This window comes from Eurosta solidaginis, unplaced genomic scaffold, assembly GCF_040869045.1.
Source record: "Eurosta solidaginis isolate ZX-2024a unplaced genomic scaffold, ASM4086904v1 ctg00001029.1, whole genome shotgun sequence".
In the NCBI taxonomy this organism is placed as follows: Eukaryota; Metazoa; Arthropoda; class Insecta; order Diptera; family Tephritidae; genus Eurosta; species Eurosta solidaginis.
Genome location: NW_027136882.1, coordinates 1,399,291 through 1,407,734, shown reverse-complemented (window position 1 = coordinate 1,407,734; position 8,444 = coordinate 1,399,291).

The window sequence follows — 8,444 nt, the reverse complement described above, 5'->3', positions numbered from 1 at the left end:
CTTGTATTGGCTTGTGGAATAATGTACACATAAAAACCTATCATCTCCAAAAATAAAATCGATTCTATCTTGCTTGGTTCAATAGATATGGACATTTATCCCTTTTAGTCGGTTAACCCGAACCACTATAACGTAGAAATTGAACCGTTAGCGATAGAACCTTGCATCAGCTTGTGGATTAATGTACACATAAAAACCTACTATCTGCAAAAATAAATTCTATTCTATCTTGCTTGATTCAATAGATATGTATACTTATCCCTTTTAGTCGGTTAACCCCACCCACTTTGACGTAGAAATTGAACCGTTAACGGTAGAACCTTGGATCAGCTTGTGGATTAATATACACATAAAAACCTACTACCTGCAAAAATAAATTCGATTCTATCTTGGTTGGTTCAATAGATATGTATACTTATCCCTTTTATTCAGTTAACCCCAGCCACTATAACGTAGAAATAGAACCGTTAACGATAGGACCTTGCATCAGCTTGTGGATTAATATACGCATAAAAACCTATCATCTGCAAAAACAAAATCGTTATATCTTGCTTGGTTCAATAGATATGGACACTTATCCCTTTTAGTCGGTTAACCTCACCCACAATAGATATGGACACTTATCCCTTTTAGTCGGTTAACCCCACCTAGTATTACGTAGAAATTTAACCGTTAACGATAGAACCTTGTATTGGCTTGTGGAATAATATACACATAAAAACCTATCATCTCCAAACACAAAATCGATTCTATCTTGCTTGGTTCAATAGATATGGACACTTATCCCTTTTAGTCGGTTAACCCCAACCACTATAACGTAGAAATTGAACCGTTAACGATAGAACCTTGTATTGGCTTGTGGAATAATATACACATAAAAAACTATCATCTCCAAAAATAAAATCGATCTATCTTGCTTGGTTCAATAGATATGGACACTTATCCCTTTTAGTCGGTTAACCCCACCCAGTATGACGTAGAAATTGAACCGTTAGCGATAGAACCTTGGATCAGCTTGTGGATTAATGTGCACATAAAAACCTACCATCTGCAAAAATAAATTCGGTTCTACCATGCTTGGTTCAATAGATATGTACACTTATCCCTTTTAGTCGGTTAACCCGAACCACTATAACGTAGAAATTGAACCGCTAGCGATAGAACCTTGGATCAGCTGGTGGATTAATATGCACATAAAAACCTACCGTCTGCAAAAATAAATTCGATTATACCTTGCTTGGTTCAATAGATATGGACACTTATCGCTTTTAGTCGGTTAACCCCAACCACTGTAACGTAGAAATTGAACCGTTAACGATAAAACCTTGGATCAGCTTGTGGCTTAATATACACATAAAAACCTATCATCTTCAAAAATAAAATCGATTCTATCTTGTTTGGTTCAATAGATATGGATACTTATCCCTTTTATTCGGTTAACCCCACCCACTTTGACGTAGAAATTGAACCGTTAACGATAGAACCTTGGCTCAGCTTGTGAATTAATATACACATAAAAACCTATCATCTGCAAAAATAAATTCGATTCTATCTTGCTTGATTCAATAGATATGTATACTTAGCCCTTTTAGTCGGTTAACCCCACCCACTTTGACGTAGAAATTGAACCGTTAACGATAAAACCTTGGATCAGCTTGTGGATTAATACACACATAAAAACCTATCATCTTCAAAAACAAAATCGATTCTATCTTGTTTGGTTCAATAGAAATGGACACTTATCCCTTTTAGTCGGTTAACCCCACCCACTTTGACGTAAAAATTGAACCGTTAACGATAGAACCTTGGATCAGCTTGTGGATTAATATACACATAAAAACCTATCAAATGCAAAAACAAAATCAATTCTATCTTGCTTGGCTCAATAGATATGGACACTTATCCCTTTTAGTCGGTTAACCCCATCCACTTTGACGTAGAAATTGAACCGTTAACGATAGAACCTTGTGTCAGCTTGTGGATTAATATACACAAAAAAACCTATCATTTTCAAAAACAAAATCGATTCTATCTTTTTTGGTTCAATATATATGGATACTTATCCCTTTTATTCGGTTAACCCCAGCCACTATAACGTAGAAATAGAACCGTTAACGATAGAACCTTGGATCAGCTTGTGGATTAATATACGCATAAAAACCTATCATCTGCAAAAACAAAATCGTTATATCTTGCTTGGTTCAATAGATATGGACACTTATCCCTTTTAGTCGGTTAACCTCACCCACAATAGATATGGACACTTATCCCTTTTAGTCGGTTAACCCCACCTAGTATGACGTAGAAATTGAACCGTTAACGATAGAACCTTGTATTGGCTTGTGGAATAATATACACATAAAAACCTATCATCTCCAAAAATAAAATCGATTCTATCTTGCTTGGTTCAATAGATATGGACATTTATCCCTTTTAGTCGGTTAACCCGAACCACTATAACGTAGAAATTGAACCGTTAGCGATAGAACCTTGCATCAGCTTGTGGATTAATGTACACATAAAAACCTACTATCTGCAAAAATAAATTCTATTCTATCTTGCTTGATTCAATAGATATGTATACTTATCCCTTTTAGTCGGTTAACCCCACCCACTTTGACGTAGAAATTGAACCGTTAACGATAGAACCTTGTGTCAGCTTGTGGATTAATATACACAAAAAAACCTATCATTTTCAAAAACAAAATCAATTCTATCTTGCTTGGCTCAATAGATATGGACACTTATCCCTTTTAGTCGGTTAACCCCATCCACTTTGACGTAGAAATTGAACCGTTAACGATAGAACCTTGTGTCAGCTTGTGGATTAATATACACAAAAAACCTATCATCTCCAAAAATAAAATCGATTCTATCTTGCTTGGTTCAATAGATATGGACACTTATCCCTTTTAGTCGGTTAACCCCACCCACTTTGACGTAGAAATTGAACCGTTAACGGTAGAACCTTGGATCAGCTTGTGGATTAATATACACATAAAAACCTACTACCTGCAAAAATAAATTCGATTCTATCTTGGTTGGTTCAATAGATATGTATACTTATCCCTTTTATTCGGTTAACCCCAGCCACTATAACGTAGAAATAGAACCGTTAACGATAGAACCTTGGATCAGCTTGTGGATTAATATACGCATAAAAACCTATCATCTGCAAAAACAAAATCGTTATATCTTGCTTGGTTCAATAGATATGGACACTTATCCCTTTTAGTCGGTTAACCTCACCCACAATAGATATGGACACTTATCCCTTTTAGTCGGTTAACCCCACCTAGTATGACGTAGAAATTGAACCGTTAACGATAAAACCTTGTATTGGCTTGTGGAATAATATACACATAAAAACCTATCATCTCCAAAAATAAAATCGATTCTATCTTGCTTGGTTCAATAGATATGGACATTTATCCCTTTTAGTCGGTTAACCCGAACCACTATAACGTAGAAATTGAACCGTTAGCGATAGAACCTTGCATCAGCTTGTGGATTAATGTACACATAAAAACCTACTATCTGCAAAAATAAATTCTATTCTATCTTGCTTGATTCAATAGATATGTATACTTATCCCTTTTAGTCGGTTAACCCCACCCATTTTGACGTAGAAATTGAACCGTTAACGGTAGAACCTTGGATCAGCTTGTGGATTAATATACACATAAAAACCTACTACCTGCAAAAATAAATTCGATTCTATCTTGGTTGGTTCAATAGATATGTATACTTATCCCTTTTATTCGGTTAACCCCAGCCACTATAACGTAGAAATAGAACCGTTAACGATAGAACCTTGCATCAGCTTGTGGATTAATATACGCATAAAAACCTATCATCTGCAAAGACAAAATCGTTATATCTTGCTTGGTTCAATAGATATGGACACTTATCCCTTTTAGTCGGTTAACCTCACCCACAATAGATATGGACACTTATCCCTTTTAGTCGGTTAACCCCACCTAGTATGATGTAGAAATTGAACCGTTAACGATAGAACCTTGTATTGGCTTGTGGAATAATATACACATAAAAACCTATCATCTCCAAACACAAAATCGATTCTATCTTGCTTGGTTCAATAGATATGGACACTTATCCCTTTTAGTCGGTTAACCCCAACCACTATAACGTAGAAATTGAACCGTTAACGATAGAACCTTGGATCAGCTTGTAGATTAATGAACACATAAAAACCTACTATCTGCAAAAATAAATTCGATTCTATCTTGCTTGATTCAATAGATATGTATACTTATCCCTTTTAGTCGGTTAACCCCAGCCACTATAACGTAGAAATAGAACCGTTAACGATAGAACCTTGGATCAGCTTGTGGATTAATATACGCATAAAAACCTATCATCTGCAAAAACAAAATCGTTATATCTTGCTTGGTTCAATAGATATGGACACTTATCCCTTTTAGTCGGTTAACCTCACCCACAATAGATATGGACACTTATCCCTTTTAGTCGGTTAACCCCACCTAGTATGACGTAGAAATTGAACCGTTAACGATAGAACCTTGTATTGGCTTGTGGAATAATATACACATAAAAACCTATCATCTCCAAAAACAAAATCGATTCTATCTTGCTTGGTTCAATAGATATGGACACTTATCCCTTTTAGTCGGTTAACCCCACCCAGTATGACGTAGAAATTGAACCGTTAGCGATAGAACCTTGGATCAGCTTGTGGATTAATGTGCACATAAAAACCTACCATCTGCAAAAATAAATTCGATTCTACCATGCTTGGTTCAATAGATATGTACACTTATCCCTTTTAGTCGGTTAACCCGAACCACTATAACGTAGAAATTGAACCGTTAGCGATAGAACCTTGGATCAGCTTGTGGATTAATGTGCACATAAAAACCTACCATCTGCAAAAATAAATTCGATTATACCTTGCTTGGTTCGATAGATATGGACACTTATCGCTTTTAGTCGGTTAACCCCAACCACTGTAACGTAGAAATTGAACCGTTAACGATAAAACCTTGGATCAGCTTGTGGCTTAATATACACATAAAAACCTATCATCTTCAAAAATAAAATCGATTCTATCTTGTTTGGTTCAATAGATATGGATACTTATCCCTTTTAGTCGGTTAACCCCACCCACTTTGACGTAGAAATTGAAGCGTTAACGATAGAACCTTGGCTCAGCTTGTGAATTAATATACACATAAAAACCTATCATCTGCAAAAATAAATTCGATTCTATCTTGCTTGATTCAATAGATATGTATACTTATCCCTTTTAGTCGGTTAACCCCACCCACTTTGACGTAGAAATTGAACCGTTAACGATAAAACCTTGGATCAGCTTGTGGATTAATATACACATAAAAACCTATCATCTTCAAAAACAAAATCGATTCTATCTTGTTTGGTTCAATAGAAATGGACACTTATCCCTTTTAGTCGGTTAACCCCACCCACTTTGACGTAAAAATTGAACCGTTAACGATAGGACCTTGGATCAGCTTGTGGATTAATATACACATAAAAACCTATCAAATGCAAAAACAAAATCAATTCTATCTTGCTTGGCTCAATAGATATGGACACTTATCCCTTTTAGTCGGTTAACCCCATCCACTTTGACGTAGAAATTGAACCGTTAACGATAGAACCTTGTGTCGGCTTGTGGATTAATATACACAAAAAAACCTATCATTTTCAAAAACAAAATCGATTCTATCATTTTTGGTTCAATATATATGGATACTTATCCCTTTTATTCGGTTAACCCCAGCCACTATAACGTAGAAATAGAACCGTTAACGATAGAACCTTGGATCAGCTTGTGGATTAATATACGCATAAAAACCTATCATCTGCAAAAACAAAATCGTTATATCTTGCTTTGTTCAATAGATATGGACACTTATCCCTTTTAGTCGGTTAACCTCACCCACAATAGATATGGACACTTATCCCTTTTAGTCGGTTAACCCCACCTAGTATGACGTAGAAATTGAACCGTTAACGATAGAACCTTGTATTGGCTTGTGGAATAATATACACATAAAAACCTATCATCTCCAAAAATAAAATCGATTCTATCTTGCTTGGTTCAATAGATATGGACATTTATCCCTTTTAGTCGGTTAACCCGAACCACTATAACGTAGAAATTGAACCGTTAGCGATAGAACCTTGCATCAGCTTGTGGATTAATGTACACATAAAAACCTACTATCTGCAAAAATAAATTCTATTCTATCTTGCTTGATTCAATAGATATGTATACTTATCCCTTTTAGTCGGTTAACCCCACCCACTTTGACGTAGAAATTGAACCGTTAACGATAGAACCTTGTGTCAGCTTGTGGATTAATATACACAAAAAAACCTATCATTTTCAAAAACAAAATCAATTCTATCTTGCTTGGCTCAATAGATATGGACACTTATCCCTTTTAGTCGGTTAACCCCATCCACTTTGACGTAGAAATTGAACCGTTAACGATAGAACCTTGTGTCAGCTTGTGGATTAATATACACAAAAAAACCTATCATCTCCAAAAATAAAATCGATTCTATCTTGCTTGGTTCAATAGATATGGACACTTATCCCTTTTAGTCGGTTAACCCCACCCACTTTGACGTAGAAATTGAACCGTTAACGATAGAACCTTGTGTCAGCTTGTGGATTAATATACACAAAAAAACCTATCATCTCCAAAAATAAAATCGATTCTATCTTGCTTGGTTCATTAGATATGGACACTTATCCCTTTTAGTCGGTTAACCTCACCCACAATAGATATGGACACTTATCCCTTTTAGTCGGTTAACCCCACCTAGTATGACGTAGAAATTGAACCGTTAACGATAGAACCTTGTATTGGCTTGTGGAATAATATACACATAAAAACCTATCATCTCCAAAAATAAAATCGATTCTATCTTGCTTGGTTCCATAGACATGGACATTTATCCCTTTTAGTCGGTTAACCCGAACCACTATAACGTAGAAATTGAACCGTTAGCGATAGAACCTTGCATCAGCTTGTGGATTAATGTACACATAAAAACCTACTATCTGCAAAAATAAATTCTATTCTATCTTGCTTGATTCAATAGATATGTATACTTATCCCTTTTAGTCGGTTAACCCCACCCACTTTGACGTAGAAATTGAACCGTTAACGGTAGAACCTTGGATCAGCTTGTGGATTAATATACACATAAAAACCTACTACCTGCAAAAATAAATTCGATTCTATCTTGGTTGGTTCAATAGATATGTATACTTATCCCTTTTATTCGGTTAACCCCAGCCACTATAACGTAGAAATAGAACCGTTAACGATAGAACCTTGCATCAGCTTGTGGATTAATATACGCATAAAAACCTATCATCTGCAAAAACAAAATCGTTATATCTTGCTTGGTTCAATAGATATGGACACTTATCCCTTTTAGTCGGCTAACCTCACCCACAATAGATATGGACACTTATCCCTTTTAGTCGGTTAACCCCACCTAGTATGACGTAGAAATTGAACCGTTAACGATAGAACCTTGGATCAGCTTGTAGATTAATGAACACATAAAAACCTACTATCTGCAAAAATAAATTCGATTCTATCTTGCTTGATTCAATAGATATGTATACTTATCCCTTTTAGTCGGTTAACCCCAGCCACTATAACGTAGAAATAGAACCGTTAACGATAGAACCTTGGATCAGCTTGTGGATTAATATACGCATAAAAACCTATCATCTGCAAAAACAAAATCGTTATATCTTGCTTGGTTCAATAGATATGGACACTTATCCCTTTTAGTCGGTTAACCTCACCCACAATAGATATGGACACTTATCCCTTTTAGTCGGTTAACCCCACCTAGTATGACGTAGAAATTCAACCGTTAACGATAGAACCTTGGATCAGCTTGTGGATTAATATACACAAAAAAACCTATCATTTTCAAAAACAAAATCGATTCTATCTTTTTTGGTTCAATAGATATGGATACTTATCCCTTTTAGTCGGTTAACCCCACCCACTTTGACGTAGAAATTGAACCGTTAACGATAAAACCTTGGATCAGCTTGTGGATTAATACACGCATAAAAACCTATCAAATGCAAAAACAAAATCAATTCTATCTTGCTTGGCTCAATAGATATGGACACTTATCCCTTTTAGTCGGTTAACCCCATCCACTTTGACGTAGAAATTGAACCGTTAACGATAGAACCTTGGATCAGCTTGTGGATTAATATACACATAAAAACCTATCAACTTCAAAAACAAAATCGATTCTATCTTGTTTGGTTCAATAGAAATGGACACTTTTCCCTTTTAGTCGGTTAACCCCACCCACTTTGACATAAAAATTGAACCGTTAACGATAGAACCTTGGATCAGCTTGTGGATTAATACACGCATAAAAACCTA